The sequence below is a fragment of the Xyrauchen texanus genome, chromosome 35 (assembly GCF_025860055.1).
Source record: "Xyrauchen texanus isolate HMW12.3.18 chromosome 35, RBS_HiC_50CHRs, whole genome shotgun sequence".
Lineage (NCBI taxonomy): Eukaryota > Metazoa > Chordata > Actinopteri > Cypriniformes > Catostomidae > Xyrauchen > Xyrauchen texanus.
The window spans coordinates 5,946,993-5,960,051 of NC_068310.1; the positions used below are offsets into that span (position 1 = coordinate 5,946,993).

Here is a 13,059-nt window from a genome sequence, read left to right on the forward strand (position 1 = left end):
TTTGGAAAACAACCTCTGTGGTCGTGAACATGAGCGGAGTCTTGGGAGCGACCTCTGTGGTTGTGGGTATGGACAGAGACTTAGAATCGATCTCTGTGGTCGAATAATGGGCAGAGAATTGGAAACAACCTCCATTGTCATGAAGATGGGCAGAGACTTGGAAACAACCTCTGTGGTTGTGAACATGTACAGAGTCTCGGGAACGACCTCTGTGGTCATGAAAACAGGCTGAGACTCCGAGACAAAATCCCTTCTCTTCCTCCAAAGTTGGCGGCGCAGGCTCTGGGACAGATGAGGCTGGCAACGTTGGCTCATTGGCTGTGGCAGACATGGGCGGTGGCCATGTCGAGGAACTCTGGCTCGACGGCGGCCATGTCGAGGAACTCTGGCGTGGCGGCAGCCATGAAGTGAAACTCTTGCTTGGTGGCCATGACGTGAAACTCTGGCTCGGCGGCCATGACGTGAAACTCTGATTGAGGGGACTGCGACCGCCAGACATCAAGGAGGAGATGAGCTCATTAAGTCTGACCCGAAAAATATCCTTAAGGGTCGAGCACATTAAAAGCCACCTGACAGGCTAGGGCACAAAAACCCTTATCGTAATCCTCCAGGGGACAACTCCCCTGACAGAGGCTCAGAAGCTGAACCGCTGGGTCCATTGTATGGTCAAATATTCTGTAAAGTTGCTGGCAATCAATGACACCGGAGCAGACGATGATGTGATGACGAACTCAGGTGCAGTTTATTTACAATAGTGAAATCCAACAACCATAAATCCAAATGTGAAACATAAACAAAACATGGACAAAACATGGACACACGACGCTACACCAACAATACTCAACAAAGGACAATGGCAAACATGAGGGCTTAAATACATGAACATGGGGAAACATAAGCTAATGAACAAACAGAACTCTAAACCAGTGTTTCCCAACATTTTTTCTACCACAGCACACTTTTTACAACTAAAAAAATCTATGGCACCCCACTATCCCACACAGGCTAACCATCATCAATATGTTTCCTTTTCAAGAACGTGTCAATTTTTTCTGACCGGCTTAGTAGCAAAAAAAACTAAAAAACAGTCACATACAGTGCTTGCATTAGACTTTCTCATTGTCCGTAATTTTGATGGACATGGTCGTAAAAATTCCATCATATTCTATTATTACCCGTAATTTTAATTTTCATATTTTAATGATAATAAGACAATTAATTGCTTTTATTTTCTTTCACATATTAATTTTTAATCATGAATTTACAGGACGAGCATATAGCAGATTATGCATTTATTTATTTATGAAGAGAACAGATGAACAACAGACACCACACGAAGCAGGTGAAAGTTTTTTCCCCCCGCAGTGACAGCGGAGGCCACTAAAACATGACATATGAACAAAGCAATATTACTAACAAAACACATAAAAAATTAACTGAACAGAACTCAATCGCAATTGTCATTAGATTTTGCATCTTTGCCTCGGACAGACGACTCCTCGTGGCAGTTTTAATTTGGTTCTGGATGCTGAACTCAGCATCAAGTGCCTCATTGCCCTCCAAATGACAAGATTTGCAGAAAGCGTCACAGAGGGGCGATTTTACAAGTTTGCCACGTAAAAAAGCGGGAGATCTGCACAATAAACATTGAAAACATGTATTTGGAAGAGAGAAAAAAAGCTTGCAGTTGCTTTGATAGCAGAAAGTAATAAAAGTCATTTATGTTCTGGTCTAAGCGGTTTCTTGGTGAATTTAAATGAGTTCAATAACTGGGGTCTCTGATATTCATTAACAATAAGTTAATATTTCATTAAAAGAAATTATGAGACATTCAATGTCTCTTCATAAATTTGGACAGTTTTTTAAATATTTCTTGTTGCTTAGTAGTCTCAAAGACATTACTGGTGAAACAAAAACGTGTGAAAAACACTTTAGTGTAAAGTCACTTCATAGACTTCAATGTATTCTGCAGCGCTGATGCGAGTCACGTGACAGACCCTTAATGCGTATAAATATCAGTCACTTTTAAACATAAATCATTTCTCTTCATAATCACAAAAGAGACCGATTGTGGTTTCAAAATGGCGAATTTCTCCGTAAGGAGATCTGTTTTGATTCCTGAAATTATATATTTGTTTTGTCATGCATTTATTTATTTTGTGAACAAGATAACAAGACAATAAGCATAAACCAATTACATGAAAGAACCAATAACAAGACTAAGAACCAATGAAAACATAAACATGAAGGGAAAACAGGACATCACATAACTAGGAAATGGGAACAAAACCTTTCAAAATAAAAGACCAGAAAATAAAAAACATGACCAAAAACACATCTAGACATGACAACACGTCTGTTGTTTTTATATAAATCTAAACCTAACCCACACCCTAACCAGACTCCTAAAAGACAACCGAATTGATGTATTTATTTATTAATCGCTTATCCAAAAAAAGATAAGGGTACCCTAAAATGTCTCCAACAGTGTTTGGGGATAACTAACTAAAAGTAGCGACGCTAATAACGGAAATACAATTTTAAGTAGCATTATAGTAGCTCAGCGATTTTCACAATACTGTAGCTTGTCCAGTAGTCTCAGCCTCAGGCACAACACACACAGTCGTAATCTGATTGGCTGGTTTGATGGAACTTGTGCGAGTAGAAGCACACAGGTCTTTTCATCAGTCCGTATGGAAACAGAGTCTTGTTCACAAGGTTCCAAACTGATACAAAGAGCACTTTTGAGGGCAAAATAATCACCTTTATTTTTCCAAATTTGCCAGATTAATGAGAATTTAATCTTAATGCCGGAACCGACTGTGATTGATCGCATTGCATGTCAGTTAGAGGGGTTTTCCTGTCTTACTGGGCAGTTCTTGACCAATCTACTCTATCAATCTACAGTAGTTAGCTACTTTTTATTTGTAACTTGTATTGTAGCTAACTAATTAGCTTGACTGCAGTTTAGCTATTTGAAGATAAATAGCTTGTAGTTTAGGAAGCTACAGATTCTTATTAGCTTTCCCTACATTAATTAATTCTTTTTTTTTTATATAAACATATTTAGCTCAGTTTTGGGGCCAGTTTTGGTGCATACACGCTCACACACATTTATATAGCTATCTAAACAAGGACATAACATAAAAAATTAGCTTCATATATATATATATATATATATATAACAATAGAAGTATATGGTATATGATTGAACCCTAAAATTAAACTTTTAAGAATTTTTAAAAACAGTGTTTGCTTTATTTATTAGTCAATTTCCCAAAAGTGTGGTTTTGTCAGATTTAGCTTACTTTCGGCAACAAATGTTTCTCCAAACTGCTATAGATATATACATACAAACATTTGTCTTGCTATCTAAATGAGTTCAAAGACTAACCCTAATCCAATCTCTAATCTCTATCGTCAAAAGAAAACATTAAAAAGTTGCTTATTTATTAATTATTTTTACCTTTAAGGATATCCCCAAAGATAGGCTTTGTCAAGTTTAGCTCTGGCAACAAATTTGTCCTCAAAATATATCCAAGTAAACCCACACACAGACACACACACACACACACACACACACACACACACACACCTCTAATGAGAGCAGTCATTGTTCAAAGCCGGTGAGAGCCATTCAGAATTTAATAATGACGAACCAGCCTCTTTCTCAAGCACTGTCCAGATTTGGCCTATCTCCAAGAGTTTACCTCTGAAAAGTGTGTATGCGTATGTGTGTCATTGTGTGCATTTGTGTGGTTGCACACTGTTGCATCAGCATTGTATCGTTGACGATGATAAAGATTGTCAGATGATGGTCAGTTTTATCAGGACAAAAACGATTTTCAAATGTGTATGTGTCTTTATCGGGGTGTGTGAATGCTAAGTTTGTGTTTGCTAACAGTTTGTAAAGTAGTGTTAAAATAATCGTATTAACAGCACTCATAAATCTAATTACTTCTGTGGCTGTCACAGTCTCTTTCTTTTCCCCTGTCGCTCTCTTTCTCCGTTTCTTCCACTCGCTCTAATTCCATTCCTCACCGTCTCCTGCTAACACCTTGTTTATCTCTGTACCTAATGCATTAGCACACTCTTCAACATATTTACTTGAAGTTGAGAGTGAGAATATTTGGTGTGTTTTCATTATAAAGTTTGTGATGGATTGGTGTGTAATGGCATTATCTTTTGCATTTAATTGAGTGCAGCAGGGAAGATTTTTAGCTTCATAACGCAGCTAAAACCCACTTTATTTTTAAATTATTTTACATATTTTTTTAATTTGTGGGATCTGCCTCATTTGTATGCAACAGCTGCCTGTTGTAGACGATGACCGAAAGTTAAACAAAAATACGAACCTACAGTACATGTCTTGAACAAGTCTGTATGTGTCTGCTGCACACAAGCCTAGCCATTATTTTTTCTTGTTTTGTGGGAATCTTGTTTTTATTCAGTTTTATAGTAGAGATTGACAGGAAGTTATTGGGGAAAGAGAGGGAAAATGGGATTTGGGACATAGAGGTTATAGGGTAGAGGGGTGGATTAGACGTGATCGGGACACGTTGCTTGCTGGATTCAAGCATCTGCTGCTGTCGAATGTACCTTTCGACATTTAATCCTGTGTAGGATATAAATTCTAACAATTATCACTTGTTAAAAAAATTATAATTCTTGATATAAGCAAAGGTATTAATGCTAGTTATTAGGTTTAAACTAGAAAAAACATGAATTCTTAATGTACAAAAAAAATAATAATAATTGAGTAAGTACTGATATCTGAAACTGAATTTTCACTAGTAGAATTTCACAATGATATGCCATCCACTTCTATTAAAAATGCAATTACAGATATTTAAAATTAAATCTATTGTTAGTTTGAGTTCCAAATACACACATCAGTTATGTACTTTTAAAATCTATGATCATCTATTTTTTATCTTCTGTAATTTTTTTTATATCCGGAATTACATTGTTACCAGTGCAATTGTTGTCACTAGTGGCAGTGTTGATTTCAGATATCCGTAATCTTATTGTAAGTAGCTTGAAAGTCTTTAAAAATATCTTGATTTAATGTTCCATTTATTAATATCTGCAATCCATTGCCTCCCTAATAAAATATCATCTAATTGTTATATATTTTTTAACATATTTTCTTATTTAAATTGCTTCAATGTAACTAGGATGAATGTCTTTTAAAATATCCTGAATTAATTTTCCATGAATAAATCAATTTCCAGATATCTAAAATACCAAATCTAAAATGTAGATTTTTTTTTTACAGATGTCAAAAATTAGCATTTTTAATAGTTACTAGTAATTAAATTGAGGAAGTATGTTATCAGGAATGGATATTTGTATTAGTAAAAATTTTATTATTGATAACACATTGTTGTTTTTTTTTTGGTTTTTTTTACTGGTGAGAAGTACATAGCTTATATGTTTATTTGTGTGAGTAATGACGTCATTTTTATATTAAGAATTAATGAAAATGTAATTACTGCTATCAAATATTTGGATTTTCACTTGTTGTATTGCTAATAAAGAATTAGCATTTAAACTAGTAAATATTGATATCTATGGTAAAGGTCTATGTAAATATGATATATATAATTCATATTCTGCACCTGATTAAATCTCAAAAAGGCTTGCAAGACTACTGTATGATCTCCTGAATAAGCACCACAGCTTGACGTGTCTGGCATCCGCTAACTGCTGAAACATTTGTTTATTGATGATCAGGACATATAGCAGTGTGGACTCAAACCTGCTTCTCCTGAATGCACTAACTGCTGCACCATATTTGTAAACTCTTTGTTTTCTTGATTTTCTGGATGTTTGATTTATTTTTAATAAAAGCTATAGTAGATGTAAGGTAGTTACTGGGAAAAGAGGTGGATAGGTCGCAATCTGAATATGTCATAGGATGGATTCAAACCTGAATCTCCTGCTTGAGCACCAGGGCTCAGTATGTCCAGAGCTTGTGTGCTAACCACTCCACCATGGCTCCAACCTCTCTCTGCTGTCTTTTTATTCACAGCTTATAGTAGAGAGAGAGAGATAGTAGGTTTTTAAATTGAAAGAGATTGGGACATGTCCCAATCCCATGGTTGAAGCTGTTGAACTAACCACAGCTCTGACCTCTCATCCCTTAATTCTCTTTGCATGCATGTTCATCTTAGTGTTCTAATTTCCTGTTTATGTCAGCTGTGGGGTTGAGTTGTGCTTCTGAACTCTGTTTACACTGAAGCTGATCAATGCAGCTGATGCAGAATCACACAGACTCAAGCAGGATGTCTTCTTTATCCCGCTCTCTCACTCACTGTCGTCTCGTCTCAGCCCTAGGGCGAAATACAGCAGCTACCTGATTTGAAATGTCATCTGCACAGAGAGAAGCAGAGTACGTAATCGCTTTGTCTACGGTTTGTGCCACTCATTCTTGCACTCCTTCGCCACTGTGGGAGACGTAGGCAGTGATGTGGTTTTCTGTCAGCATCTTGTTTTTCAGACTGTTGTACCACTCTGATTGAACATTATTCAGATCTATCTCACCTTGTTTTCTGCATGACACTACTGATGCAAATCTTTTTCATGACAGTCACCTCCATACTTGAGACACTTTCTTTTTCTTTTGTATCTTCAGAGGAAATATTTCTCCTTGTTGGTCCATCTGTCTGCATAGCTGGTCTGCACATTGATTATATTTCAGTTATTCAGTGGCAGCAAAGTATTTGGACACATTAGCCACACTAATTGGATCAGATAACAAAATAATATACAAATGTGATTTATTTTAAGGCACACACAAGCACACACTTCAAGCATAACTTGTCACAAAAATATGTTGGTTGGTTTTTAAATGATGAAACAAGCAAGTACAGCTCTATCATCACTTGCTTGCAGATGCCACTTTGTTTGATATCTTGTTATCCAAGTAAGGGATAATATTCAGTCAGTTGGTTGTTATCGCACAATAAACCCTGATCAGACCCGGATCAGAACTTGTATCACCCTGAAGAGGTTTATATATTATCCTGCATATTACATGGCTACTAACTAAATAAATAAATACTTGAACATATAATATTAATTTGCGTTGAACGTATGTAATTTGAGATGAAAGAAATCGCCGAACAGCTGAAATCAACCTCCAGTTTGCGTCGGAGTTCTGTTTGTGTTTGTGAAAATGACCGTCTGACTCCTCATTATTCAGCTTATACAAGACTACTTGCCAAATAAATAAATGGCCATGAAACATTGATTTGAGTTTAAATATTTTATTAGCTTACTTGTAGAGATCACACAGTCATTCAAGAAGCAGGAGAGATGGCTCGCAGTACCCCGATGAACCATATGATATGTGGATGTGCTGTTGTTACAGAGCAGTAGCGGACCACTGGATAGTGTCATTGACCTATCAGAATCGAGGATTCCAGAGAGCCATGTATTAATGTAAAGAGTGACTGGTTCTGGAAGTGCAAATCCAATTCTTTTTTTCCCATAGATGAATTGATTTATAACGATAACTTATAAACCTTTAAAGACAAACCTACCATTGTTATTCGATGATATAGGCTTCTGGTTAATCCATTGGTCCACATTCATTTGCCTTGTCTAATAGAGAGATTTCTGGTTAGGAACTACACTACTCATGATCCTGAAGTAAAACAGTCCACTAATCAGAGAATCATGGCGAACAAAGCGTGCAAAACAATCTCTATAGTGACCCCCCCCCCCCCACCACTCGCATGATGCACTGTGATTGAAGCGGTCCATTGGTTTCCTTACACTCTACTTGTATATTTGCTTTTATTTACTTTAATTCAATAGTTTTGTATTTTTCCATAATTTTTAATTTGATTACATAATTTGCATGGTGACATGGGGTTGTAGTTCATGCCCTCATGAAAGACATTAAGTACACAGTCTTGTATTAAGTCTAGCCTTATATTTGTTTGATTTTCAAATACTTTTTTGCTTCGCATCAAAGCATGTAATTTTGTGATTCATCTCTGAGCTCTATGGTTCGGTTCATGACTGTAATGAGGTTCAAGGAATGAGGAAGCAGGAGACAGCAATTCCAAATCAGGAATGTCATTTTTATTGAATGACAACACAATACATTCGCTTAATGGTTCAACAATATAGCTTCACATAAAAAAATACATTTCCAATACAGCAGGGACAAACACACACAAACAGCTTCTAAGCTTGGCTCTCTCTCTCGACTGCTGCTGTCTCCTCTCCTTTAAAGTCCCAATCACTCCTCACTGAAACACAATACAGATGTTAAGCACAGGTGGAAATCATTTACCACTCATCTCACCTGCTTCACTCTCCACACTGGCTTAGAACTATTTTGAGAAGGGTTTAATGAAATCCCTATATGAATGTAAAAATACTTCCAGAACCAAGACGACTGAAAAAATGGGTAGGCACTGTTGTGCTCAATATCATTCATGCATTTTTTAACTGTGCCTTAAGTGCCTGAATACATTTGGCGGCAATGGTTTAGAGTTTATACTACCATTCAAAAGTTTAGGGTCACTTACTCATTCTTTATTATTATTATTATTCACATTTTAGAATAATAGTGAAGTCATCACAACTATGGAATAATAGAAATGGAATTATGTTGTGACTAAACAAAATCCAAAATAAATAAAAACTGTGTTATATTTTAGCATCTTCAAAGTGGCCACCCTTTGCCTATTTTATTTTTTTTTTCATTGGATATTTCAGTTAACTTGCATTGGGACCTAACACGTCTCCACAAGCGTTTAACATGCTCGGGGTTGCCAGATATGTGACGCAACACCCCAGTTTGAGATTTATACTTGCGTAAATTGGAAAAAATTTGCCTAATGTTAGACTTATTTTGTGCAATCTGGCAACCATGCATGCTCTCACTTTTACCTTTGAACAAACTTAGTGATCTGTAGTGCAATATTCTGCTCAAGGAAAAGTGTTATATGGCTACTCTGTGTCCATTCTTGAGGCTGCTTGTGATGTTTGTGCTACTTTGAAGGTAAACCTTCTCAGTGATCAAATTAAATATAAAAGTAGATCTCGGCATCATTGACATGTGAACAAAAGCAAGCCAGAGACAAATATGTATATGTATTTTTTATTTGAGCATTTAGAAATGTTGAAGTCCCTTCGCACCTGTATGTTAATCTAACTCTTGCAGTAATCATTATCATAGTCATGCAGTCTGTGTTATTCAGTTGAGTGCTGAAAGTCAAACCATCAAGGAGACCTGCATCATGACCCTTTTAGCATGTAAACGGGTAATGTTTTAGAAAAAAATAAGTAAACTCGGCCGCTTTGCGACAAACATTAAAAGTTCTATAAATTATTATTTTTTTATTATTAAAACAGACCCCTGATGTAGAGAGTGTTCAATTGAATAATACATTAACAGAGAAGTAGAGATGGTAAAATAAATGTATAAGCTCAGCCTTTATTCAGTTTTTTAATGCCTGATAGAAAAGTATCTACCTTTGTAGAGCAAAATAATACTTAATACAATTGCAGAATTGTCCCACTAGTCACAGATACACAGATAGAACTATTTCTAGGCTTAAAAGATACAAAAACCAAATCTATAAGGAACATTGTATCTCAAAAGTAAGCACTTAGCTTTGCTTTTCTTAATTATTCGGTTCCATTTCAAAAAAAAATTTTATATATATTTTTTAATTTAAGGTTTGTAATTAAATATATTAATATGGTGGCACAATTATGTTTTTGTATACAAAACTAATTTCAAACATTTAAGCATATGCCTTCGGATCAAATTGTTTTTAAGATCATGAGAAACTTTCAGGCAAGTGACCCTTTTGAAACTTTTGAATGGTAGTGTATATCCTAACCAACCACAAAATTGACCAGCAACATTTTGTATATGCTTGGTTTGTATTTCTGTGGCATGAGTAGTCCTGCTCTACAGTGAACTGTTGTTGGTCCAAAGTCTTTCTGCATAGAATTGTATATTATCATTAAATATGTTCTGAAAAATGCCATGCAGCTATTGTAGTGGATCAGCTCTGCTCCTGTGTGAGAGTTAGACAGGTGAAATGAGTTATGGGTTGATAACAAGGAGTGTGTGAATCTGGCTCCTGTCGCACACTCTCTATGACTCTGTTTAGCTAATGGACCTGCTGAGAGCTCAGTTTCTTTTGGCAGCTTTAGATTTAGTCTATTGACTCAAATTAGTCTTTCTCATTGTTTAGCTTTTGTTAAATTTTAGTCTGATAAAAAATAGCCTTTGTGTGAAATGAGGAGGAGCAATTGGACAGTCTAGAAGAAGAGAAATAAAGACAAAAGATTAATCGAGTGAATGAGGAAAGAAACATAGTTTGATAAGAAGAGATGCATTGGAAAAGGAAATAAGAAGTACAAAAAATTACATAACAGTAAAAAGTTGCTTGAAGGACTGCAGTCTTTGCCTCCTATATCGAGTATGACCTCTTTAGGTAAAGGTTTCACTGTTGTCACTGTTAAAACCAGAAACACTTGTGATGCACAAAAGAAGATGCTAGACCAAAGCATTGCTAGTGTGTTGGCCAGTTGTATATACTAAACGTCTGTTTTTCTCAGTACTCAAAAGGAACTCAAGTGGTGAGTTACCTTCCAATTTCTGTAACAGTTATCTGAATACATGTTAACAGTTTAACTTACTTGCTTGGCAAGATTCTCTTGAAACTGTTGATCCGCTATAGCAGTAGTTGACCTGAAATAGAAAACTGACCATTGATGAAGAGAGTTTATGCTAATACCTGCTACCACAGTACTTGAAACAATGCTAAGAATGCAGTGTGTAGTTATGTTGCATTGTGAATATTGTTCAAGCACCCGAAAAATCGAGCTTGCATAGTCAGAAGCGCTCTTGTTTACATACTTGCTTAGAGCAGAGTTCTGAAATGGTGGGTCATGGCGAAAATGGGTAGTAGGTCTTCTTTGATAAGAAAATATTATGCTAACCATAGAAATATGCATAGTTTAAACAGTAAAATTAACAGGCAACTTATAAAAAGCAAGGACAATAAAAAATGCTGGAAAATCCAGTTTAAGCTGGTTGCTGTGTTTTGGAACATGGTTGCTGGTTCAAGCTGATCCTTAGCTGGTTGACCAGCTTCTGTGTTCCAAAAACCAGCATGACTACCTTAAGCTGGTATGACCTGCTGGTAGCTGATTTGTTGCTGGTCCAAGATGGTCTCACAGCTTGGACCAGCCAAGGACCAACTAGTAACCGTCTACAAACTTCAGCTAGGGATAATAGGGACATCTTTTGTTGTATTTTGGTGCAAATGTACCATCCCAACATGGACAACTTGTATGACATGCTCTCATCCTCGAGAACGGTAATATTCTGTAAGTCAATGTTTGACCAAAAACATTTTGTTTACTTTTGTGTGACAAATAATTTGGTAATGTGTTTGGTTGGCATATAATGTCCAATGGAAAATCTGGGTCTGAATCTGAATTGAGAAGCATTGCCGTAGAGTAGGTTTTCAGCCCAGTGAGGTTCAAGAGCATGCATACGTCATTAAAGAAACAATGGTTTTCAATTTCAAACTCACTTTAGCCTGTTCTGTATGTGTTCAGAAGAGCTCAGTGGGTGTCCTTCATGCTTCAAGCAGATGATAATTACTGAGCTAATAAGCCGTTCACTAGCCTTCATTCTCAGTGGGAGTTCTATGTCTCAGTGTTGCACTGATGTTATGCTAGAGATCAAACTTAAAATGTGTTCCTTTATTACTGCCATATGGTGTCCAATATTTACTCCGAACAAGGTCAAACACACACACACACACACACACACACACACACACGCATTTGAATTAGAAGTGGGTGGTTTGAAGAAACCGGAGAAAAAATTGTAAGATAACCGCCACTCCTTGAAACCCAGGCAGACATGTTTGCTGAATGTAAAAAAGAGAGAGGGAGAAGATGATGAAGAAAGAAAGAAAGAAGAGAAAGTAGATGTGAGTTGTCAGGGGAGTTTAGTCTGTGATGATGTTTTAGATTGAATCTGACGGCTGGGACACAAAGACTTATGCTCTTAAGAGACATGCATGACACCTGGACTGATTTATCTCTTTCCCTCCATCTTTCTTCCTCTTCTTTTTCATCATCTTCCTCCTACTCTCCTTCTTCCAGTGCTGCTGCTTCCACTTCTATTGCTTCCTCTTCTATGCTTCTGTTTCTTCTTCTTCCTCCTCTTCTTTTTTCACTGCTGCTTTTCCCTCATTCTCAATTCCTTCTGCTGCTGCTGCTTCGTCCTCTACTTCCACTTCTTCTTATTATTATTATTCTTGTAATTTTTTCCTCATTTGTTTTCTTCTACTTCTTCCTCTTCTTAACATTCTCCTCTTCTTCCTTTTCTTCTTCATCTTATTCTTCTTATCCTGTTACTTCTTCCTTTTTCCCATTCTTCCTCTTCCAACTCTATCTCCCCTTCTTCTTCATCATCATCATCATCATCATCATCATCTGCTGCTTCTTGTTTCTTCAGCTTTTTCTTCTTCTGATATTTCTGCTTCTATTCTTCCTCCTCCTCTTCTGTTCCATCTATTTCTTCCTATCCCTCTTCTTCCTCTTCTGCTTCTATTTCATTTTGTTTTTCCTCTTTTCTCATTTTCATAAATTTTTTCTCTTCTTCCTCTTTACTTTTATATCCTGCTTCTCATCCTGCTTTTTCTTTCAACTTATTTTCCTCCATTTTTCTTCTTTTCCACTGATTTTTCTTCTTCTTCTTTCCAAATACCTTTACCACTATTATTTTGCTTCCTTGAAAACACTGCTATGTCCTGCAGGAAATGCAATTCAAGTTCTTTCTGTTGTGTCTGATCGGTTTATTCAGCATCTGCTGGTGTTGGCAGGCTGTTAGCTGGACCCTGTGATGCAGTGCCTCTGTAATCTCTCTGATTATTCTTTGTGTGTGTGCATCCAAATGAGTGTCTGACTCAAAGCACACACTCCAGGGAGGATGTGAACACACACCTGAGTCTCATTGTCCACACATCTGTTCTGACATCACACTTCAGCTCCTGCATCCAA

At 36.6% G+C, this 13,059-nt stretch overlaps 1 protein-coding gene across 4 annotated transcripts in view; it reads left to right on the forward strand.

Annotated features, from left to right (window-relative positions):
- Positions 1-13,059, forward strand: part of LOC127628647 (utrophin-like) — a 353,825-nt gene that overhangs the window by 318,268 nt on the left and 22,498 nt on the right. The window lies entirely within an intron of this gene.